Raw genomic sequence first — 10,333 nt, 5'->3', positions numbered from 1 at the left:
ACGAGAACAGCCTTGCCCCTGTTCTCCTCTCATTGCCTCTCATGGTCTCTACTGATGTGCTTGCTCTGGCTTCTCTTGTTGCTGTGACTGCCATGCCTGATGGATCAGCAGGCTGGGAAGGGCAAGATCTACAGCTCCCACTACACCAGGTTCCATGCCTCAGTTCTTGATGCTACAGCCTCAGCAAGACCACGGATGAAACTCTCCGTATCTTTTTTTTTTTTTTAACATTTATTTATTTTTGGCTGCGTTGGGTCTTCATTGCTGCGCATGGGCTTTCTCTAGTTGCGGCGAGCGGGGGCTACTCTTCGTTGCAGCGCGCAGGCTTCTCATTGCGGTGGCTTCTCTTGTTGCGGAGCACGGGCTCTAGGTGCGCGGGCTTCAGTAGCTGTGGCTCGCGGACCCTAGAGCACAGGCTTAGTAGTTGTGGCGCACAGGCTTATTTGCTCCGCGGCATGTGGGATCTTCCCGGGCCAGGGCTCGAACCCTTGTCCCCTGCATGGGCAGGCGGACTCTCAACCACTGCGCCACCAGGGAAGTCCTCTCCATGTCTTTGTGCAGTTTCTTTCCCCCCTCTTTCCCCAACTATATGGCCGCCTTTGTCTTACTTGCATCAGTGCCCAAAGCTGGTGTGCTCTTGTTCCACCTTCATTTTGGTTTTCAGTTCCCTTCTAAGGTGCGTTTTTCTGACAGCCTGCCAGTGAGTCACTCCTCCTCTAGTAAGTAGACATCATGTTCTTGTGTACCTTTGACTGATTTGTTTCCATTTCTCCAAACCTGGAGAAATAGAGCAAGTCTTTTATAGATCGAATATAAGAATCAAAAGGATTGTGTACAGAAATGCCTTTATCTTAAACCTCTACAGTGACTTCCTGTTGCCTATGTAACAAATGACCACAAGCTTAGAGGCTTAAAACTACAGAAATATGTTCTGTTACAGTTCTGGAGGTCAGAATGAGTCTTAAGGGGCTAAAATCAAGGTGTCAGTTGGGCTGGTTCCTATGGAAGTCTGCAGGGGAGAATTCATTCCTTGCCTCTTTCACTTAGAGAGGCTTCCAGAATTCCTTGGCTTCTGGTGTCATCATTCCAGTCTCTGCTTCTGTGGTCACACTTCCTCCTCCACTGTAGCCAAAAATCTCCCTCTGTAATTACTCTTCTAGGACACTTGTGATTACATTTAGGACTCAGCCAGAGAACCCAAGATAATCTCACCATCTTAAGATCTTTAACTTAATGACATCTGCAAAGTTCCTTTTGCCATATAAGATAACATTCACAGATTCCAAAGATTCAGTTGTGGACTTCTTGAGGAGGTATTATTCAATCTACTGAAGTCCACTCTCTGGCTTCCAAAGATTCATCTCTATCCTATATACATTCACCCCATTCTGACATCCCCCAAATTCTCAACCCATTATAGCATCAACTCAAAGTCCAAAATTATCAACTCCAAATCTAAATTAAGTGTGGGTAAAACTCTGCATATGGTCCACCCTGGGGCAAAATTCCATCTGTGGAACTGGAAGTCAAGTTATCTGCTCCAAAAATACAGCAGTGAGACAGGCATAGGATAACAGTTACGCACATTCCCATTTTAAAGGAGAAAAAAAAAAATGGAAAGAAGAAAGGAGTCACCAGTCCCAAGCAATTTCAAAATCCAACTGCGAAAACTTCATTAGTTTTCAAGGTCTGGGGAATAATCCGTGACTCAGGGATCCACACAGCTCTGCACTCTGAGCCAAAGCTCTGCTTCTCAGAGTCATTATTCTATTGTCCTGAAGGGTAGAACACTTTGTAGCTGACTAGTTTTATCATCCTGTTCCTGCCTGTAGAAATTTTAGAGTCCAATAGCCTTCCTTTGTTTTATCTTGTCTCTGTCCCTTTCGGTTCCAGCCAGCAGCATTTCTAATGTAACATTCTCAAAACCTTTGTATATTACCCATGAATGTCCCAGGGATTCACTCCATTAGATAAGAGAGGCCTCCAGAGATCATTTCTAGATAATCTCATTTCTATTCCTGGTTTCTGCTGAGATGGCCAAGCGGCACATCTAATCTCTTCGGCACTACCAAAAGGTTGTCCAGTCCCACCCTTGGCCTTCTGTTCAGAACACGCTTTCCTGATAGTGAATCTCTTAATTTTAGCATCTTGTGCAATCTGGGTAGGGTAAGAGTCCTTGATGTAAACTTCTAGGCATTTCGAGTTCTCTGCACGCATGGGTGAAGCAGCTGCCGTAGCCCAAGGGCAGTCTTCTGAAAAACAGTAGGTGTGAGCTGCTAGGATCAAAACATACAGAGGCTGGGGGGTGTGCACACCAAATAGTTAAGGGAGTACGAGGTCTAAGTGAGACCAACAGCATCATGTTATAAAAGTGATGCAGCAGAACTGGTATGACGGCTTATGGAAGTATGATACGATGGTGATGCATTCTCTTGGCAGAAATATTCTCTTTTCTTTTATCTGAAGTGGTGCTGCTTCATACAGCCTTCTTGCTCTGGAATGTTTCTTAGAGGTTATAGGGATATTTAAATATTGGAAGATAACAAGTTCTCACCACAGTATTCCATGAATCCCATCCCCTCCATACAGCCTTCCAGCCCTGGTAGTGGTTATGGTCTTAATCACCTCTTAGCACATACTCATCATTTCTCTCTGGCAAGCCTGTTAATCGCTCTGATGGAGGCGTGGAGCCACCAAGCGCAGACCCACAGGACAACGTAATTGGTGTCGGGTCATGACACTGGACATCTTCTGTGTCCTGAGCAAATGTCATCCACTTAACCCATCTGTCATGTGGGCGAAGTGATTCTGACAGGTCACGTTTCATAATGGCTCCACGACTATTTATAGAACCAGTGGATGACTGCACATGATCAGCTCCAATCTTTGTTACCTGACTGAATTCACAATGTCGATACAGCCCGTTGTTTCTCCCCACAGTAGTAAGTGACATGCTTTTTCAGTCCCCTTGCTTCCTCCCATTGGTGTCCAGAGGGCAGCGGCTAAGTGCAGCTTTGCATCTTCTCTGACCTTTCCTGTGAACCCACAAGGGGTGGGCCTGGCCTGCTTCCAGACTGGCAGTGCCCCTGGGGCAGACTTGGACCCTGCCCTTGAGGAACTGACACACTGCTATGGACTGAATTGTGTATCCCCCCAAAATTCGTATGTTGAAGCCCTGACTCCCAATGTGTTGGAGATAAGGCATTTAGGAGGTAATTAAGGTCAAACGAGGGAATAAAGGTGGGGCCTTCTTCTGATAGGACTGGTGGTCTTATAAGAAGAGGAAGAGAGGGCAATGTCTCTCTCCCTCTTTCCGTGCTCCTATTGGGCCGGCCAAAAAGTTTGTTTGGGTTTTCCGTAAGATGTTACGGAAAAACCCGAATGAAATTTATGGCTAACCCAATACATTGAAGAAAGGCCATGTGAGGACACAGCGAGAAGGAGGCCTGTCTGCAAGCCAGGGAGAAAAGCTCTCACCAAAAACCAAACCTGCCAGATCTTGATCTGGGACTTCTCGCCTCCAGAATTGTGAGAAACTTAATTTCTGTTGTTTAAGCCACACAGTCGGTGGTATTTTGTTATGGTAGCCCTAGCAGGTAAGACACACATATGTACAGAAATAAATATGTCAGCCCAGGGAGTAAGGTCTTGAGCACCCCACTCCCAGCCCTGGGGTAGTACACACATTTGTATGTAAATCCCCTATTTGTGTACCCTTTGAACTGTGGCTGCCCTATTGCTTGTTTTTTTCCTAAAACCCTGCCTGAGATGCTTGTTTCCAGGGCCTATATTTGGACTGGTCACTTTGTCCTGTGACTTTCCCATGGCATCTGGCAGGACTCTTTTCCATTTGGATCTTCTACACCCCAACCCTAAAGCCGCTCACTTCGACAGGTGTGCTGGGTCAGCCCGGAAGCCGTTCCCCTTCGGGGTCCTTCACTCTCCCAGATCAGAACCCCGGACTCAAGCAAGCTCACCTGCAGCCGACCCAAGAGCGTGGCAGATGCTGAAGGATGGGTCAAATCTGTTGGGGACCACTGAGCTGGCCCCTGGGAAGGCCGGCCCCACAGCTCCCAGGGGACGGCAGCTGAGTTCATTGTTGCATCGCCCCTGGGTGTCAGCTCCTCCCTGGGAAATGGGGCTGGGAGGGACATGTGCCAGCCCAGTAATTAAGATTAATGAGCACACTCCATCTGGAGGGTGGAAAGATGAATCTGTTCTTTGCATACAAGCTCTTGGCGTTCATTCCAGCTGGAAGCATCCAGAAAATGCTGATAATCTTCCTCTGGGGCATGTTACCAGGTTATAGAGACCGATTCTCGCCCCATACAGGACACGGGAGGGTCACGAGACAATTTCTCTGAGGTCTGACTTTTACAGTTGGTGCAGGGTATCTGACATTAACTTAAGGCAGACCGTTGGCCAGGGATTTCAGAGTCTGTGTTTGAGAGGTCACACTGGGTGCAGCTGTGAAACACAAGAGCATGAAACTCCAGCATGTCCCTCCATCCCTGAGAGCCACCAAGGACCATGTGGCATCAGTGCATGTGGCCCAAAGCACAGGCCTGGCTGGGGTCAGAAATGTGAGTGTGCCCCAAGGTCAGCTATGCTATCACTCTGAGATGCTGAGAAAACCGCCCCCGCTCCCTAGATTCCAGTCTCTTCATTTCTGAAATGGAGAGAGGTGGACTCGATCCGTATTTTCAAAGTATGGTCCAAGGAACCCTAAAAGTCCCGTGGGTGCCCTGAGTGGAAAATGTACGCCACGCTGAAGATGGTGTCACCACTGGATAGGGTGAGAGGAAGTGGTCCTGCATGCTGTAGTACTTACAACAGAAGGATATATTTCTGGAAAAAGAAAAGACAAAGCAAACATGATTAGGCAATACACCTGTCCCTCAGTAGCTGTGCGGAGTCTGTTCCAGGATTCCACTGGATACCAAAATCCACAGATGCTCAAATCCGTTATATAAGATGGCATAGTATTTGCATGTAATCTATGCACGTCCTTCTGCATACTTTAAATCGTCTCTAGATTCCTCATGATACCCAATACAACGTAAACACCATGTAAATAGTGGCAAATACAATGTCTATGTATTGAATACCTCCAGATGAGAGGGATGTCTGAGGACCTCATAACAGTAGTTGTCTGTCTGGAAATGAACTGGATTGCTTGGAGAGAGAAGTCGTTGAAAACTGCTCTTCGTGGTTTTCTTCTTGTCCTTTTTGAATTTTGAACTGCGTATAAGTATTGTTTTATACAACGATGTTAAATTTAATCCTCAAAAAATTAAAAATAGAATTACCGTTGTTGATCCAGCAATTCCACTTGTGCAAAAGAATTGCAACAGGAGAAGGCCCTAGACGCTGTGAAGCAGGAGGCGCTTGGGATCGTCCGCAGGATTGGGACGCTACACTGGCCGCCACGGAGCCCGCCGGAGCCACCGTTCCTACCGCCGCCGCCGCTGCTGCCCGAATCGGAGCCGGTGGGCCGCAGCCGCCAGCAACGCCGCAAAGGAAGAGGAATGCAGGCAGTAGTTCAGATGGAACCGAGGATTCCGCTTTTTCTACACATCTCGAGCACACAGACAGTTCAGAGAGGGATGGCACATCCCGGCCATCTGCCCAAGTCACCCGCTCCTCAGCCCGGCTAAGCCAGAGTTCCCAAGATTCCAGTCCTGTTGGACATCTGCAGTCTTTCAGCACCGAGGAGCCTGCTTATTCTACCAGGAGAGTGACGCATAGTCAGCAACAGCCTGCCCCAGTGACTCCGGAAAAACACCCGCTTCGGCAGACTCGTTCGTCTGGCTCAGAAAAGTGAGCAAGTGGTTGACTTTTCAGATAGAGAAACTAAAAATACAGCTGATCATGATGAGTCTCCACCTCACACGCCAGCTGGAAATACCCCTCCTTCTGAGTCTGATATAGACATCTCCAGCCCCAACGTGTCTCACGATGAGAGCACTGCCAAGGACATGTCCCTGAAGGACTCGGGCGGTGATCTGTCTCTTCGCCCCAAGCGCTGCCACTTCCATGAAAGCTACAATTTCAGTATGAACGGTCCTACACCAGGCTGTAACTCCCTAGGACACCTTACAGGAAAACACGAGAGACATTTCTCTACATCAGGATGCCCTCTCTATCATAACCTCTCAGCTGATAAATGCAAGGTGAGAGCACAGAGCCAGGATAGGCAGAGAGAAGAAAGGATGCTGTCCCACAGGAAAGCAGGCAACAACAGGCATGCAGCCAGGCACCAGGCACCAACAGAGAGGCAGCTGCGATATAAGGAAAAGGTTGCTGCACTCAGGAAGAAAAGAAATTCTGGGCTGAGCAAAGGACAGAAAGAGAAATATATGGAACACAGGCAGACCTATGGGAACACTCGGGAACCCCTCTTGGAAAACCTGACTAGCGAGTATGACTTGGATCTTTCCGGAAGAGCACAAGCCCGGGCTTCAGAGGGTCTGGAGAAGTTAAGGCTGCAAGGCCAAATCACAGAGGGGAGAAACATGATTAGAACGATTGCTTTTGGTCGCTATGAGCTTGATACTTGGTACCATTCTCCCTATCCTGAGGAATATGCACGACTGGGACGTCTTTACATGTGTGAATTCTGTTTAAAATACGTGAAGAGCCAGACAATACTCCGCTGACACGTGGCTAAGTGTGTGTGGAAACACACACCCGGAGATGAGATATAATGCAAAGGTTCAATCTCTGTGTTTAAAGCGGATGGCAAGAAAAACGATATCTACTGCCAAAAACTATGCCTGTTGGCCAAGGTTTTTCTGGACCACAAGACATTATATTACGACGTAGAACCCTTCCTGTTGTATGTTATGACAGAAGCAGACATCACTGGTTGTCACCTGATTGGATAGTTTTCCGGGGAAAAGAATCCATTCCTCCACCACAATGTATCCTGTATCCTTACCATGCCTCAGTACATGAGACAGGGCTATGGCAAGAGGCTCATTGATTTCAGTTATTTGCTTTCCAAAGTGGAAGAAAAAGTTGGCTCCCCAGAACGTCCACTCTCAGATCTGGGGCTCATAAGCTACCGCAGTTACTGCAAGAAGTGCTTCTTCGTTACCTGCATAATTTCCAAGGCAAAGAGATTTCTATCAAAGAAATTAGCCAGGAGACAGCTGTGAATCCTGTGGACATTGTCAGCACTCTGCAAGCCCTTCAGATGCTCAAATATTGGAAAGGAAAACACCTAGTTTTGAAGAGACAGGACATGATTGATGAGTGGATAGCCAAAGAGGCCAAAAGGTCCAACTCCAATAAAACCGTGGATCCAAGCTGTTTAAAAGGGAACCCTCCAAAGGGCACTTAAAGTGACCGGTTACTCGGAGCCAGCAAACCCCAGCAGCAGGAATCCGTACTCTAGGGATCTGTCTGTCATTTCTGTTGCTCTTGTGATTGGCAAATGTAGTATCCTTTGGGAAGGCCATCCCGCTCAGGCCTGTCCTGGCTCTGACCTTCGTGTACACTGCAGACGCTGGTTCTGAGGAGCTGTTGTTCGGCCTCAGTGAGGTTGCCTGGATGGGATCTGTATCAGACTTGAGTGCAGATCCCTCGTAGCACTGACCCAAGGTGTTCTGTTCTGGTACTGTACCTGTCCAGTCACTGGTTCTCTCCTCTGGCCCCATGAGGTCGTGTCGTGTCTTCTAAACTTTGTAATAGTGCTTCTTGCTGCCCGGTCACCAGGCCACCAACTGTGGTTACCGCCACCAGGACCTTCCCAGTTACTCCTTACGTGTGTTTTTGGAGGGGCAGGGAAGAGGTAACACTTCTGAGTGTGTGTGTGTGCTGGGAGGGGTCCCTTCCCTTTGGATTTCATCTCACTTTAAGTTTTTTCCTCCATTTTTACTGAAAGACCTGTTTTTGATCAGTATCAGGCTGACCAGAGCCAAATACTTTTGAAGACTCGCAGGGATTAGTCTCGGTTACGGCACATTATCTGAATGAGATGGAGAAAAGAATTGAGAAGTGGTGATTCTGTATTTGGATTTGAGTTCACCTGTGGGCAGTGGCAACGTCTTGGTGGAAGGGAATGGAATACTATTTTTTGCCTCACCGGAAAGCTCAGTAGTAAATGTTTTCTTCTCTTTACTCCCTGCCCGTTTTTACGTTTGCAGGTGCCCAAATAATTTCCAGGTCTCCCTTTCATGCTGCATGTTAACTGGTTAATTATACTGCAGAGACCTTTTCACCAGTACCAGTCTGATATAGCACACCTATACTTCCACATAAGTTACATTGCTTTTGTCTGAACATCCTTGGAGAAGTGACTGAAAATGACTTCCGTGTCTCAGCCCATGACTCATCAAGGCAGAATGGTCACCGCTGCCAGGGTTTGCTTCCCTTTTCAACAGTGCCTCACCCTCCCTCTAGGACTAAAGTGCTTATGCCCTTCCAAGAACTCCTCCTCCATTTCCTTTTTGGGATTTACCACCATCCCCCCATTCTCTGGTCTCCTATTTTTGGTGTTGTTTAAGTGAAGGAAGAGATGCTCCCTCTAATTTCTCTCTAGCCCATTATAACCTGCTACCTTGGGGCAGCTTTTGATGTATGACATGTCACCCTTTCCTACAACACCACTGTCTTCATGTGGAGCCCTCACCACAATCCCAACTCTGGTCTTTTGTGCCTTTCTCTGCAATCTTTGTACACTGCTTATATTCACTGTGGGTTGGGGGGAGCTAATTTTAAGCATGTTCGGTGGCAGCTCCCTGCCAGTTTCAGCGTCACTGTTAAAATTTATCCAAAAGCAACTTCACTGGGGGTTTTCTTAAGGGGTAACGGCCCTTTACAGAAGCTAACCCTTCCCCACATGTGGTAGAATGTGCTGTTCTATATCTACTCCTCAGTAAAGCATGTTCTCTGTTCAAAAAAAAAAAAAAAAAAAGAATTGCAGCAGCATTATTCACAGTAGCCAAGAGGTGGAAACAACCCAAGTGTCCGTCAATGGATGAATGGATAAACAAGACGTGGTATATTCATACAATAGAATATTTATGCAGCCTCTAAAAAAGAGAGAAGATTCTGACATTCATTGAATGACTCTTGAGGACATTACACTAAGTGAAATAAGCCAGTCACAAAAAGAAAAATACTGTATCGTTCCACTTATATGAGGTACCTAGAGCATAGAACTGTGGATGCCAGGGACTGAGGAGAAAGGGCAATGGGGACCCGTTGTTTCCTGGGCACAGAGTTCAGTTTTGCAAGATGAAAAGAGTTCTGGAGATGGATGGTGGTGATGGCTATACAATGATTTGAACGTCCTAAAGCCACTGAACTGTGCACTTAACAACAGTCACTATGGTAAATTTTATGTCATGTATATTTTACCACAATTTTTTAAAATGGTATGTTTTTTATTTTTTAAATTAATTTTTATTGGAGTATAGTTGCTTAAAATGTTGTGTTAGTTTCTACTGTACAGCAAAATGAATCAGCTGTACATATACATATATCCCCTCTTTTTTGGATTTCCTTCCCACTTGGGTCACCACAGAGCGCTGAGTAGAGTTCCCTGTGCTATACAGCAGGTTCTCGTTGGTTATCTGTTTTATACATAGTAATGTATATATGTCAATCCCCATCTCCCAATTCAGCCCAGTTGATTCATGGGCACAGAGTTTCCGTTTTGTAAGATGAAAGGATTTCTGGAAATGGATGGGGCTGATGGCTGTTCAACGATTTAATGTCCTAAAGCCACTGAACTGTGCACTTAACCACCATCACTATGGTAAATTGTATGTCGTGTATATTTCACCACAATTTTTTTTAATGTTATATTTTTTAAAAGCGAGAAGGAAAGAAAAAGCAGCATCAGAATAAATTGTGGCCGTTCCCACCACCATGCCTAGGGAGAAGCTGCCCAGGCCAGACCTTCCTGCCAGCCCAGCTCATGACTGGGAGTGGGCATCTTGGGAGGTAATCAGCCTTCTTCTGTCCTATTCTGTTCCAGCTGCTGGCAGTGTGGGTACCTGCTCTATAAGGGAAAGGCCACTGCTCTCACTGACTCCCAGCTGTGATGTCTGGTCACTCCCCCTCCCTCCTGGAGCAGCCCCACCCAGGGTGCGAGCGCACCCAGTGGCCCTTGTGAAGTGGTGATCACTCCGACCAGCAGGTCAGTGCCCTCTGGGAAGGGGTGAGGATGGAGACCAGGTCTGAAAGAGGGGAAAGCGGGACTTCCCTGGCGGTCCAGCGCCTCTAACACAGGGGGCATGGGTTCGATCCCTGGCCGGGGAACTAAGATCCCGCATGCCATGGGGCGCGGCCAAAAAAACTTTAAAAAAAAAAAAAAAAAAAA

General features: G+C 47.0%; 1 pseudogene; it reads left to right on the top strand.

The window, feature by feature from the left end:
* Positions 1–4,756: 4,756 nt before the first annotated feature.
* On the top strand, positions 4,757–7,345 carry LOC112066463 (histone acetyltransferase KAT7-like; annotated as a pseudogene).
* Positions 7,346–10,333: the final 2,988 nt, after the last annotated feature.

This window comes from Physeter macrocephalus, chromosome 11 (assembly GCF_002837175.3).
Source record: "Physeter macrocephalus isolate SW-GA chromosome 11, ASM283717v5, whole genome shotgun sequence".
Lineage (NCBI taxonomy): Eukaryota > Metazoa > Chordata > Mammalia > Artiodactyla > Physeteridae > Physeter > Physeter macrocephalus.
This window is presented reverse-complemented; position numbering and strand designations above follow the sequence as displayed.